The 15,468-nt window shown below is 42.9% G+C and overlaps 1 protein-coding gene across 1 annotated transcript in view; it reads left to right on the top strand.

The window, feature by feature from the left end:
- Nucleotides 1–15,468, top strand: part of LOC106604930 (5-hydroxytryptamine receptor 4) — a 162,207-nt gene that overhangs the window by 140,528 nt on the left and 6,211 nt on the right. The window lies entirely within an intron of this gene.

Here is a 15,468-nt window from a genome sequence, read left to right as displayed (position 1 = left end):
GCCATTTTTCTACCTGGCTGGCTGGCTACACACACAGTGTGTGTAGGTTATTTACAGTAGGAGATGGGCTTCTATCATCTTATCTTTTATCATTCTATTTGGGCTTCGATCTAAAAGGTAGCTAGCAAATGTGAAACGGATTAAAATGACAAGAGTTGACAGCTGTATGAGTTCACCATTTACACAACATATGCTGCAACCTTTTGTAATTTTAATAGTTTGTTTCATATTGGCTGGCTTCCAACAATAGCTGAATTTGCAAAGCAAGCGAGCACCAATTCCGTTTCAGTGGTGTTTGCTATAATCTTTGCTACCCGGGTTAAATAAAATAAATAAATAAATAAAAGTTCCCTTGCGACAATTTAGCTTTTGCAACGAGACCATTAAATATATTTAAGACAATGGTAGAAGAGAGTGTAGTTCTGTTCAGTTTGGACTTCAGTTTATCGCTAACCTTATCACAGGGACTTTGAAGCACTAACTTACATCATCTGCATGCTGATCTTGGAATAAATTGACGATAGCAAAGATTCCATCTTTGACGAGGCCACATAAATGGAATAGGTACTAGCTAGCTTAATAGTTAATATTTGCGCGCTAGCTCTGCATATTCAGCTAGTGTGTGTGCGCGATTGACTGGATTAACCTCACGTCAGTTACGTTCATTGAGTGCCTTTCAGACAGGTGACACGACCCCTCTGTTACCTTGCCAGTGGATCAAACCATTGTGAGGCAAAGGGTGGGGGGGGGTCGCAATCTTTTGAAACTTAAAAACGCGCTATTAAGTGTCTATAATCAGCACAATTGCTTTCATTGCGTATTATTAATATTATTTAAATTACATAGTTATGTTTCAGTGATATATTGGGGGGGACAAATCATATTTTTCCCAGGATGGGGGGGTTGTGTCCCCCCCGGGATTTCTGCACCTGACACTGATCTGTTTCACCTGTCTTGTGCTTGTCTCCACCCCGCTGCAGGTGTCGCCCATTTTCCCCATTAGCCCCTGTGCATTTATACCTGTGTTTTCTAATTGTCTGTTGCCGGTTAGTCGTGTCTTGTCAAGCCACCAGTGTATTTTACCGTACTCCTGTTCGCTTTAGTCCCTGGTTTCTTGTTCTTCCGGTTTTGACCATTCTGCCTGCCCTGACCTTGAGCCTGCCTGCCTGCTGTTCTGTACCTTACGGACTCTGACCTGGATTACCGACCTCTGCCTGTCCTTGATCTGTCATTTGCCTGCCCCGAGTTTTGTAAATAAACTTCTGTGATACGAACTGTCTGCATCTGGGTCTTACCCTGAGTTCTGATAGTACGAACTGGCCATGACTGACCCAGCAGATTCAGACCAGCTCCTCAATGCCGTCTCCTCCCAAGGAGCCACCATTGGGACATACGAGGAGTTACTTTGAGGTCTTATGGAAGGATTACAGACATTGGCGGAACACCATGACCGTGCCTTGAATACGTTGCTGGAGCAATTCCGTGGATTGTAACCTCCCAGCCTCCCAGTAACCCTGCTGTCAGCAGTGTGTCTCAACAGGCCACCCTGGCTTCCCGAGATCCCCGCTTACCACCTCCGGAACGCTTCACTGGAGAGGCAGGACCCTGTCGGGCGTTTCTCTCCCAGTGTTCCCTCATCGTCAAGCTTCCTGCCCTCGTCCTTTCCCTCGGACAGATCGAAGATAGCATACCTCATAACGCTGATGTCCGGGAGGGCCCTCACCTGGGCTACGGCGGTGTGGGAACAATAGTCTGCTGGGTGCTTCAGTCTGGAGGAGTTCGTGGCTGAGGTGAAAAAGGTTTTCCATTGTCCAGAAGAGAGGCTGCCAGGAAGTTACTCCAGCTTCATCAAGACTCCCGCAGTGTGGCAAACTATGCTGTTGATTTCAACACGTTGGCTGCCGAAAGTGCCTGGAACCCGGATTCCCTGTTCGATAAGTTCCTCTGCGGATTATCGGAGGTGGTTAAAGCCGAGCTTGCAGCCCGGGAGCTGCCTACAGATCTCGACTTGTTCATCGCCTTGACCATCTGGATCGATGGGTGGCTACGTGAACGTAGGAGGGAGAGGAGGTCTGATTCAGGTCCCACTCGCTCGCCCAAGGATCCCACCTCGCCTCAGAGGAATCCCGGAAGTTCCCGCGTCTATGTTTCTGAGAGAATCCGAGGTCACCCGAGTTCCCCTGAGAGTCTCAGAGGTCTGCCAACTCGCCTCTTCCAGAGCCGATGCAGAGCTAGGTTGTCTCCAGCCGAACGTTTACGCAGACTTAACACCAAGAGTTCTCTGTATAGCTGGACTACCGGTCATTACGTGTCTACCTGTCCATTAAAAGACCAGGCTCATCACTAGGTACGAGTACTCTCATGGGTCTTACAGAGAATTTTCCTTCTCCCCTTACTCGTACCCCTCTCCATGCCATCCTGCGGTAGGGTGACCAGTCACTCTCCTGGTACTCATTGACTCGGGCCGATGAGAGTTTCATGAACACTACCTGATGTCAGAGCTGGGCATCCCCACTCAGCTCTTCTCCATTCCCATGGACGTTAGAGCGCTGAATGGGTGCTCTATAGGCAGAGTCACCCACAATACCACTCCTATCAACCTGCGAGTGTCAGGGAACCACAGTGTTCATGCCCATCAAGTCTCCTCAGGTAGCTGTGGTTTTGGGGTTTTCTTGGCTCCAGCATCACAATCCCTTCATCGACTGGACTGCTGGTGCTATCATGGACTGGAGCTATCATGGACTATGCTCATTGCCTTGAAGTTGTCTCAGCCTGCCCCGGGACGTCTTCCTGTGGGCTTGGAAGAAGCCTCGTTTCCTCTCCGCCATTCCAACGGAGTACCGGGACCTGTCCCGTCAATTTGTGGTGGAGGTCGACACTTCGGACGGAGTCGGGGCTGACCTGTCCCAGCAATCTGCCCTGGACCTTAAGCTGCATCCCTGCGGCTTCTTCTCCCATCTTCTTAACGCCACAGAGGGGAAATCAAGAACTACTCACAGTGAAGATGGCATTGGAGGAGTGGAGGCACTGGTTAGAGGGGGCGGAACATCCATTCATTGTGTGGACGGCTCACAAGAACCTGGAATATCTTCGCAACGCCAAGCGTCTCAACTCCAGGCAAGCTCAATGGGCCCTGCTTTTCACTCGGTTCAACTTTACCATCTCCTACCACCCGGGGTCCAAGAATGTTAAGCCTGACGCGCTTTCACACCGCTATTGCCCCGCTGCTACACCCTCGGACCCCGAAACCATCCTTCCTACCTCGTGTCTGGCAGCTGCACTCATCTGGGGAAGAGAGAACCAGGTCTGTGAGGACCCCGGGGGTGGGGGGCCCGGCTTACCGGATGTTTTCCCAGACGCTGCCCGCGCCCCGGTCCTGGAATGAGCTCATTCCTCCAGGCTTGCCTGTCAAACTGGCTTCCGTCAGACCCTGGCCTTTGTTCGACAATGCTTTTGGTGGCCCACCATGGTCCCTGACGCACCCCGTGTTCGTCGTCGCCTGCATTGTCTGTGCTCGGAATAAGACTCAGCAAGCTCCGGCTTGCCTCCTTCAACCACGTCCTGTCCCTCACCATCCCTGGTCACATATATCTCTGGACTTCTGGTCTCCCTCCGTCTGATGGCAACACCACTATCCTTACGGTGGTGGACAGGTTTTCCAAAGCTGCCCATTTCATTCCCTTCCCCAAGCTACACTCAGCCAAGGAGACAGCCCAGGTCATGGTGCAGCATGTCGTCCCGGATCCATGGACTTCCGGTGGACATGGTCACCGACCTCTGCTTGTCCCCGACCTGTCGTTTTCCTGCCCCCTGTTTTGTAAATAAACTTCTGTGCTTCGAACTGTCTGCATCTGGGTCTTATCCTGAGTTCTGATATTAACATGCAATTGCATCTTCGAAACCTGCTCATCTTTAGGAAATATATATTTTTCAAATACTTTAGACATTTTGGCTTAATTTGATAACGTGACATTTGTTCTTTATCCAAATATGTGTACATAAAAATAGGTTATGACAAAAGAAATATTCGGAAGATGACAGAAAACAAGATTCATTACGGTAATGAGAAATTATTAAATACATTTGAAATATATTCATTTTCAGTTTAACTTGGGCCTTTCCATTGGGTGAGCAATGTACAAAAATATTAGACTTCGATTTCTTTATTACTTTTTGGACTTAAAACTGTTTCAGTAGTTAGTAGTTGTTTTCCCCAAAGGCGGTGGGGCCACGACGTTCTATCTAATACCGCCTGGGACTATAACTCTCCAACAACACAAATGAGCTTCACAGTAGAAAATTGGTTAAATGACTTCCACAACTTTCTTAACAATTCAGCCAAGAGTCATCACACCAAAAGGTGAAAGTCAATACAAAATATTTCATTCAATGATTTTGCTCAAGTGGGGACAATTTACTCTGATAACACAGGGGTTTATCTGCATACTGGTTTATTTGCATATTTCTGCATACTGACCGCAGCAATGTGATACTTGAATGATCATGATAATGTGATTGCTTAACCTTTTTTTTGCGTTGTTTGACTGATTTTTGCCTGCCAAAAGACACCAAGACTGCATGGTGCAGATTGCAGCGCCATTTACAGAGCTATAAGCATGATGGTTGTCATAGCTCTTTGAATGGTACTGCCATATGCACTGAAATACCAGCTCCATGATCCACTCACGCAGGCAGGCAAGCAGACGTCTGCACTTTGTCCTTTGGTATGTTTTTCAGGTCGTTGTGAATAGGGTAAGTGGTTAAATATGAATAGCCTGTGCCCTTTTTAAGACAAAGTGATAAATGAATGCCTTTCACATGAGAAATAGCTTAAAAGCTCTGGTTGGGTCACATGTTACAGGTAGTCTGACATTTTAAAGTCTCATAGATACAAGGTTACTAACTGTAATTCGCTGTACTGCATGTTTAAAAGATAGTTTACACGAGGTTGGTAATGTTAAAATCTGATATACAAAAAAAAAAACACTAATTTACGACTGGATTTATTGAGACGTGCATGTCTAATTCTTTTATTTTTATCAGGTTTTAAAGTATGGAAAGCCAAATCCATATCTATTATTAGCTGTATTAGGGTTATGTAAGAGGACTATAGTACTAAGAGCTGCTGGTTTTCAGCATTTCACCAAGTAGCTTTAGCATTCTTTTTTCTCTGTCTGCCATTATATGGGTTCTGAAAGCATGCGCCCGTCTTTGTGCTGGAATCTAAGTAACACTTCTCAACGGTTATTTTATCGTTGAATGAAATGACTGTATTTACTTTCACCTTTTCACTGCGCGATGACACTTAGAGTAAGCACTTTAACCTACTTGTCATATTTGCTAGACTACATTTCCACGTACACACTTTTATATTCTGAATTATGACAAAAAATGTATTTGACAGAATGTGGAAAATATCACCCATCCTCCCACCTGTGGCAACCCACACAAACTATAAGAAAGACCAGATAGGCATCTATAGTGCATTCGGAAAGTATTCAGACCCCTTTATCCACATTTTGTTACGTTATAGCCTATTCTAAAATTGATTAAATAGTTCTACACATAATACCCCATAATGACAAAGCAACAACAGGTTTTTTGAAATATTTTCAAATGTATTCAAAATAAACTGAAATATCACATTTACATAAGTATTCAGACCCTTTACTCAGTACTTTGTTGAAGCACCTTTGGCAGCAATTACAGCCTCGAGTCTTCTATTATTCTGACATTTCACATTCTTAAAATAAAGTGGTGATTCTAACGGACCTAAGACAGATAATTTTTATTCAGATTAAATGTCAGGAATTGTGAAAACTGACTTTAAATGTATTTGGCTAAGGTGTATGCAAACTTCCGACTTCAACTGTATATAAATAAGGTATTTCTGTTTCTTTCGTTTTTAATACATTTAAAAAACTGTTTTCCCTTTGTCGTTGTAGAGTATTGTGTGTAGATTGATGAGGAAAAAAATACATGTAACCAATTTTAGAATAAGGCTGTAACGTAACAAAATGTGGAAAAAGGCTAGGGGACTGAATACTTTCCAAATGCACTGTATAGGCAACATGAATGCACCTGTGACATTTCATTTAAAAGTTGTCACATGAATTTAAAGAACACAAGTGCAAGGTTGACATTCAACGCATGCTCCCCTAGTTACAGAAAAGAGCATCATCCAATCAGTGAATAGCCTATCTGATGGTCACATTGTAGAGCTGTTGAGGAAAATCTACCATGGAAGTCAGAAGAAAGGGTCTCTCTCTCTCAAGGGGCTTTATTGGCATGGGAAACATATGTTTATATTGCCAAATAAAGTGAAATAGATAATAAACCAAAGTGAAATGAACAAAATGAACAGTAAACATTACACTCACAAATGTTCCAAAAGAATAAAGACATGTCAAATGTAATATTATGTCTGTATACAGTGTTGTAGTGATGTGCAAGTAGTTAAAAGTACAAAAGGGAAAATAAATAAACATAAATATAGGTTGTATTTACAATGGTGTTTGTTCTTTACTGGTTTCCCTTTTCTTGTCGCAACAGGTCACAAATCTTGCTGCTGTGATTTCACACTGTGGTATTTCACCCAGTCGATATGGGAGTTTCTCAAAATTGTATTTGTTTTCGAATTCTTTGTGGGTCTGTGTAATCTGAGGGAAATATGTGTCTCTAATGCGGTCATACATTTGGCAGGAGGTTAGGAAGTGCGGCTCAGTTTCCACCTCATTTTGTGGGCAGTGTGCACATAGCCTGTCTTCTCGAGAGCCAGGTCTGCCTTCAGCGGCTTTTCTCAATAGCAAGGCCATGCTCACTGAGTCTGTACATAGTCAAATATGTCCTTAATTTCCGGTCAGTCACAGTGGTCTGCCACTGTGTACTCTCTGTTTAGGGCCAAATAGTATTCTAGTTTGCTCAGTTTTTTTATAAATTATTTTCAATGTGTCAAGTAATTATCTTTTTGTTTTCACATCATTTGGTTGGGTCTAATTGTGTTGCTGTCCTGGGGCTCTGTGGGGTCTGTTTGTGAACAGAGCCCCAGGACCAGCTTGTTTAGAGGGCTCTTGTCCAGGTTCATTTCTCTGTAGGTGATGGTTTTGTTATGGAAGGTTTGGGAATCGCTTTCTTTTAGATGGTTGTAGAATTGAACGGCTCTTTTTTGGATTTTGATAATTAGCGTGTATCGGCCTAATTCTACTCTGCATGCATTATTTGATGTTTTACATTGTACACAGAGGATATTTTTGCAGAATTCTGCATGCGGAGTCTCAATTTGGTGTTTGCCCCATTTTGTGAATTCTTGGTTGGTGAGCGGACCCCAGACCTCACAACCTTAAAGGGCAATGGGTTCTATAAATTATTCAAGTCTTTTTTGCCAGATCCTAATTGGTATGTTGAATTTTATGTTCCTTTTGATGGCATAGAAGGCCCTTCTTGCCTTGTCTCTCAGATCGTTCACAGCTTTGTGGAAGTTACCTGTGGCGTTGATGTTTAGGCTGAGGCATGTATAGTTTTTTGTGTGCTCTAGGGCAACGGTGTCTAGATGGAATTTGTATTCCTGGTCCTGGCAACTAGACCTTTTTTGTAACACCATTATTTTTGTCTTACTGAGATTTATTGTTAGGGCCCAGGTCTGACAGAGTCTCTCTCTCTCTACCAAATCTCTCTCTCCCCGTCAGTGTTTCCACCTTAAACATGAGTTGAATTTTTTGGGATTAACTCTGAACATATGATATAAAGCTGTTTGTTTTACACTGTCAGGGCATCACCTAAATATGAGGGTTTTCCTCTTCAAATGGACTGTAGGAAATTCAGCACTCTGGGCTATGTTGGACACAGTCCAGCGGCAGGTTTCTTGGAGAGTCCGTTCATTTTAGAGTTACTCCTTCCATTTGTGTGGCGTCTGCTCTTTGTCATAGTGTATAATGTATAAATTATCATAAAAGCAACCATTGTGTCTTCAATATGAAATGTGAAGAGTTTTAAAAGTAACTTTTGTATGAATTAGTCAATGAAACACCATACCTCTAACCCTCACGTGTGTGGTGCAGCACTGTCCTGAAACATAAACGCTTATGCTCTCCTGTTGGCGATGAGCAGGTAAACACTAGCTGATATTTTTTTTATGTTGTGTTTCCTAAGTTTTACACCCATTGAAACATGTAATGTCATCTTGGGATGTTGTCTGCCAGCAGCTAGCTACAATTATTCATGAACAGCAGTCTGGTCTCACCTGAGTCAACGCTCTTCACCCTACTGTATTCCCCTGGCTGCTCTGGTTATTCATGAACAGCAGTCTGGTCTCACCTGAGTCAACACTCTTCACCCTACTGTATTCCCCTGGCTGCTCTGGTTATTCATGAACAGCAGTCTGGTCTCACCTGAGTCAACGCTCTTCACCCTACTGTATTCCCCTGGCTGTGAGGCTCACATACTGTGATTCTTTTCAATTTAAATGTAACCTTTTATTTAAGAACAAATTCTTATTTACAATGACGGCCTACCACGGCCAAACCCGGACGACACTGTGCGCTGCCTTATGGGACTCCCAATCATTGCCAGATGTGATACAGGCTGGATTTGAACCAGGGACTGTAGTGACACCTCTTGCACTAAGATGCAGTGCCTTAGACCGCTGCGCCACTCGGGAGTTTAAATGATGGGAATGTTCTCAAAGAAAATGCAATATTATTTTTCTCCCATCGGAAAGCGGGGATAGGACCCCCTTTAGTGCGATCCTCACCTAAACCTTGGCCGTAGAACTTCAGGTGTTGGGGCCGGCCTCTGAAAATGTATTGCGAGATTTTTTTTCTGGTTTATGTGAAGACAAAAAGGCATCAGACTTGTACATTTACAGCACACTCCTCTCCACAACACACTTTTAAAAACATGTTCACACACAAAGGTTTACTCTGTCTTATTCTTATTACTCAACACTCGCTCTCTCTCTGTCAAACACCCACAGACACACACACCTCGCACACAAACAAACAGGCCATCTGAATTGTAAGGTTAACAGACTTCTCCTCTCCCAGGGGACTCGTAGGTACTTTTCTTATTTTTGCTCTGTCCATATTGGCTCCTCTTTCCAGTCAAAGAAACAATCAGGTCAGGAATGCTCTACCACTGCAACAGCAACCGTCACTCAACTCGAAGTAATCAAACTATCTTTGTTCCATTTAGAGTTTCAGCATGTTGATGTTATTATCTTGAAACAGACACAACGTTCCTCCAACTACCACAGCTGGCTCCCCTGTGTGTTAGCTAGCCTGGACACCCACAGCTGCCTGTCTGACCCCTGCCCTGATTGTAGGTGTGTGTGTGTGTGTGTTTCTAACCAGCCAGGGAACTGTCCGTATTCTGGACCCCTCACTGAAAGATCAATCACACTGCTTGACTTCTCTCTGTGGTCCTGCCAGTCTTGCACTGGGCCTTGTTCGGAGTTCCATGTCTATATCCAGATTAGCACATGGGCATTCTGTTTGATGGAGCTCCATGTCTATATCCAGATTAGCATATGGGCATTCTGTATGATGGAGCTCCATGTCTATATCCAGATTAGCATGTGGGCATTCTGTATGATGGAGCTCCATGTCTATATCCAGACTAGCATATGGGCATTCTGTATGATGGAGCTCCATGTCTATATCCAGACTAGCATATGGGCATTCTGTATGACGGAGCTCCATGTCTATATCCAGGTTAGCATATGGGCATTCTCTATGGTGCCATGTCTCATTTAAGGCTCCCTTCAAAAATACATTTCTATATTAATGAAATTCTTATGTAAATGAGGTTCCTATGTTAATGTGACTTTGCATAAATAAATACTGGAAACAACAGTGGGTAGTGGATGTGGAGCAGTACCCTTCATTCAGCCTACATCCTCAGAGAGACAATAGCTTGCTTAATCAGGCTGGCATCGTTCAATAAAGACTTCAAGTGAAATCTGGGGCGCCCCCCTGCTGCCGTGCCTGTCCCTCTTCTGGAGAAATACAGGTGGAACGTGAGCCCCAGTGTAATGAAGGGAGGCCCCCCCTGTTGTGTCCTGATGCCCTCCCGGTGCCCTGTGTCATGTACAAATCTTCCCAGCATGAAATAGTTCCCAATCGTTCTGATTGTGACGTCATGTTGTAAAGATTTCTACCAGCGTGAAAATGTTCCCAGTCAATAATTTGCACGTGCGTCTGTGTGGATGGCTGAGCTTGTGCAGATGTTTCTCTCACACCCCCTCGCCCTTGATTTGGCTAGCTAACTAGCATAATTAGCTATAAACTGGTAAAGATGGCATCTTCTCAGAGGTGTGCAGTTTTAACATGTTTGTATAGCTAACTAACTAACTAACTAACTCACAAACATATATGCACTGGCAATCAAAAACGCAGCACCCAAGTCTTTGCAATTGCAAAAAAATCTCTCCTCACATCAACCCTCAGCACTTTCACACGCGAGTCCGGGAATTTATATGCTGACCTCATGCCTCAACAAGCTTCTGATTGGTCAGAGTCAATACTCCTGGCCACCATTGATTTGCAGATGTGTGAAGCAAATGCTCATGCAGACAGAACAGTTTTTGGAGGTTGAGGGAGGGTGAGAGAGAGAATCATCCGCATGAGCTCAGACATCCACAAAAAAAGATGCAATTATTGAACTGGGAACATTTACATGTGGGATACATTTTAGAACACATTCAGAACGATTAGGAACTATTTCATGCTGGGAAGTTTTTTACGTGACACCCTGATGTGAACTAGAACATGTTGGAAAAGATTAGTTTGTAATAGATTCCCTCTCCTCCTCCAAAAGAAGGTTGGAATTGCAGAGTTGCCTATTACCAAGAGGAGCAAGTTATCTGGGTTTTGCTTCCCTATTTAATTCCAAACAGCTCAGTAAGGAAGCTTTGACCCCTGCTCCTCTGCCATAGATTGTGCTCCTTAGCAGGCTGAAATGGCAAAACATTTAGTCTTCGCTCTGACGTCGCCCAGATAACCAGATAAACAAACTGGAAAACATATTTTATCTAATTAGTTAGATTCTCAGCCCCGCTCTCTGATTCATTTAATTTCACTATTTATATTTTCAAACTGATGCCCAACTGTTTAGTCATTCTCCTAACAAAGTTGTTCAGACAAAATTTGTTAGAATGAGCACATGTATTTATTCTCCTAGACCAAAGTTTAAAAGTTTAAGCCCTCTCACAATAAATGATGGTGTTCACTTTGAATTACCATCCTCTACCAGAGTAGCTGCAAATGTATACAGTAATTCTTGTTGTAGTTACATTATGGAGTTTGTTGAACTCTCAGAGGCAGCACTGTGTCTAACCCACAGTGAAGCATATGGCACAGATCAAACACTTGACTGCTGTGGCCACAGCTGAGTGGCTGTTATGTTGTGGTCAGTGGTAATGAACCATTAATACCAATGAGATGAGACCTGGGCTCATATCCACAAAGCGTCTCAGAGTAGGAGTGCTGATCTAGGATCAGTTTTGCCTTTTAGATACTAATGAATAAGATTATATTGACAGATCCTAGATCAGCACTCCTACTCTGAGATGCTTTGTGGATACGGGCCTGAGTTGGATGTCTCTCGAACACTTCCTTGATCATCCACCACCAGTTTACTGGATATACAGGGCAGGTGACAAAAGCCAGGTATTTGTTCCTATTTCTAAGCTTGCCCAAGTAACAGTTTTGGATTCAGGAAGCCTACATTGTTTGACATTTACTTCTTAAGGGTCTAAGCCGTTGGGGGTTCAGGAAATATACACTCAGGAAATATACACTACCGGTCAAAAGTTTTAGAACACCTACTAATTCAAGGGTTTTTCTTTATTTTTACTATTTTCTACATTGTAGAATAATAGTGATGAAATTAAAACTATGAAATAACACATATGGAATCATGTAATAACCCAAAAAAGTGTTAAACAAATCAGTTGTATTTTATATTTGAGATTCTTCAAATAGCCACCCTTTGCCTTGATGACAGCTTTGCACACTCTTGACATTCTCTCAAGCAGCTTCATGAGGTAGTCACCTGGAATGCATTTCAATTAACAGGTGTTAATTGAAATGGGGGGGGGTTAAAAGACGAAGTCCATATTATGTTAAGAACAGCTCAAATAAGCAAAGAGAACTTTACTTTAAGACATGGTCAGTCAATACGGAAACTGGCTCTCATGAGGACCGCCACTGGAATGGAAGACCCAGAGTTACCTCTGCTGCAGAAGATAAGTTCATTAGAGTTACCAGCCTCACAAATTGGAGACCAAATAAATGCTTCCTAGTGTTCAAGTAACAGACACATCTCAACATCAACTGTTCAGAGGAGACTGTGAATCAGGCCTTCATAGTCGATTTTCTGCAAAGAAACCACTACTAAAGGACGCCAATAAGAAAAAGAGACTTGCTTGGGACAAGAAACACAAGCAATGGACATTAGACCGGTGGACATTTGTCTTTTGGTCTGGAGTCCAAATTGGAGATTTTTGGTTCCAACCGCTTTGTCTTTGTGAGATACGTGTGGGTGAACAGATCATCTCCGCATGTGTATTTCCCACCGTAAAGCATGGAGGAGGAGGTGTTATGGTGTGGGGGTGCTTTGCTCGTGACACTGTCTGTGATTTATTTAGAATTCAAGGCACACTTAACCAGCATGGCTACCACAGCATTCTGCACTGATACGCCATCCCATCTGGTTTGGGCTTAGTGGGACTATCATTTGTTTTTCAACAGGACAATGACCCAACACACCTCCAGGCTATTTAACCAAGAAGGAGAGTGATGGAGTGCTGCATCAGATGACCTGGCCTCCACAATCACCCGACCTCAACCAAATTGAGATGGTTTGGGATGAGTCGGACCGCAGAGTGAAGGAAAAGCAGCCAACAAGTGCTCAGCATATGTGGGAAGTCCTTCAAGACTGTTGGAGAAGCATTCCTGGTGAAGCTGGTTGAGAGAATGACAAGAGTGTGCAAAGCTGTCATCAAGGCAAAGGGTGGCTATTTGAAGGATCTCAAATATAATATATATTTTGATTTGTTAACACTTTTTTGGTTACAACATGATTCAATATGTGTTATTTCGTAGTTTTGATATCTTCCCTATTATTTTACAAAGTAGAACATAATAAAAATAAAGAAAAACCCTTGAATGAGTAGGTGTTCTAAAACTTTTGACCAGTAGTGTAAATATATATATTTTTACACATATTTAACCCATTTTTTGTGGTAGGCACAAAACTACCTTCATTCTTCCATATATTTTTTTTAACTAGTACTGGTTACCTTCAGACGAGTCCCGTGGCACTTGTGGGGGCGGTAGAGCAAAATGGAGAACACCATCGTGTTTGTGAGAATCGTCCCTTTTCACATTAGTTTGTAGCCTAAACGGTTTGGATGCTACATCAACGGTACCAACTTCAGATGAGTCCCGTGGGGGTTGTAGAGAAAATCAGAGAACACCCTCGTGCTCCTGAGAGTCTCATCTTTCCACAGAGTGGTCATATTAGTTTTTTTAGGCCAAACCTTTCGAACTGAATGGTTTGGCCTACCATTCAGATGCTACAGAGTTTTTCGTGAGAAGACCGATTTTTCGGGATGTCTCATGTTCTGACAAACCACGCTGTAGTTCGGCCACCTTCAACCGCAGATGCAGAAGGCTGCCATAGGCGGATGCGGTGGATTGAGACGCAGCCCATGCAACAAAAAAAATGATATCTCTTGCTTAACCTTTCTCCTACAACTTCAATCAAAATCCGTCTGTTTAAGCTGTAGCTTTTTGTATTTTTTTTGCATGGGGTGTGTCTCAATCCACTGCATCCCCCGATGGCAGAGCTAAAGCGGTGTTTGTCAGACCAGGAGACATCCTGAAAATCGGTCTTCTCACTAAAACATCGAAAGCGTCCAAGCGGTTTGGCCTACAAACCCCTCTGTGGAAAGATGAGACTCTCATGAACACGATGGGGTTCTCCGTTTTTGCTCTACCACCCGACAAGCGTCATGGGACTAATATGACCACTCTGTGGAAAGGTGAATTTGTTGTGAACAGTACAGTACATGTCGGTTGTTTTGCTCTAACAAGACTCGTCACAAGGTCATAGGTACCAGTAAAAACAATGTATGGAAGAAAAAATTGTTTCCTGATCTTTCTTATATCTCTCAGATATAGAACAGACATTTCAGAACAAACTTTCTTTAGATTTTTTGGGCGGACAATCTGTTGTTCCATTTAGTGAATCTGTTATTCAGTGAGTTATATGGGCTAATAGCAGTAATGCCAAATTCAATGTTTCATCAAATATTTTTTTATACCTTTAAGGGGTCTTAAAATGTTTAATAAAATAGTTAAATTATCCTTGGTGTGACCATCTTAAATCAATTCCATATGTTAGCTTAGTAGAACCCCTACCCTGGCTTTGACAGGGCTTAGACTCTAGAGGGTTTTAAACTGACAGATTCTGATGGGATTTTTTTTTTATTAGGTTATTTAGATTAACACACCGTCACTAGACTCTAGGGGGTTTAAAGCCCAGCGACTCGCAAAACTGTTTATATGAAACGTAAGACAAGCTCTCTAAAAGGTTTGGATGGATTACATTAAAATGTCAGCGGTTAAGCGTTAATAAAGTCAAGATGAGAATCAGAGAGAGGGCAGCAGAGATTGTGTGGTGGACATGCCAGTCAAGAGGGTGCTCTGGCCTACTGTATGTGTTGCTGCTACCCCTTATTACAGAGCTCAGGAGCTGATATAGGGATACAGAGAAAAAGAGGAGATGAACTCATCTGCCCCTCGATCACTGCAATTACTGCATCATAATCTAAGTCATGTGTTTCCAGAGCATTTTATCCATTAGGAGCAGTGTCACCATCTTCCTTTCAGTCTGTGGTCCTCTCTGTGGGTAATTGGTACCACTATATCAGTTGTACCACCACAAGCAGGACATTTTGGGTTAAACACTGCAATGTGGTAGCAATTTTGGGTTCTGCTCCATTGGAAAGCTCTAGCACATTTCCTTAAATCCCGGAACATTAGACAGTTTTGAGGGGTTTTTTTAAAGTAAATTTCACAGCCAATTTCTAAGCAGGAATTGCCTTTGGTTTGGTTGTTTATGAAAACAGATCCTAATGGTTTTAGGATGGCTTCCACCTCTCAAACAGAGACAATGAGTCAATATGACAGGGAATTGTTTGATTCACTTCAATATAAGCGATTTACTCCAGAGAAATCACTCATTATATGGTTTCCAAATGGTGTTTCTTTCTCACCTGTTTGACGATTTGCTTTCTTGCACGTGGGAAATGTAATTTAGTTAGCATGATTATTTTATGCAATGATTTTTGCCATATTCCTATGTCTCAATTTCCCTTGAAAGTCTGTTTTATATTTGGAGTGAATTAATGATCACGTTACAGTCAACGTGACCGTTTTGTACTTTATAGGGAGCTCATTCCAACTT

This window comes from Salmo salar, chromosome 05 (assembly GCF_965601325.2).
Source record: "Salmo salar chromosome 05, fSalSal1, whole genome shotgun sequence".
NCBI classification, from domain to species: domain Eukaryota; kingdom Metazoa; phylum Chordata; class Actinopteri; order Salmoniformes; family Salmonidae; genus Salmo; species Salmo salar.
This window is presented reverse-complemented; position numbering and strand designations above follow the sequence as displayed.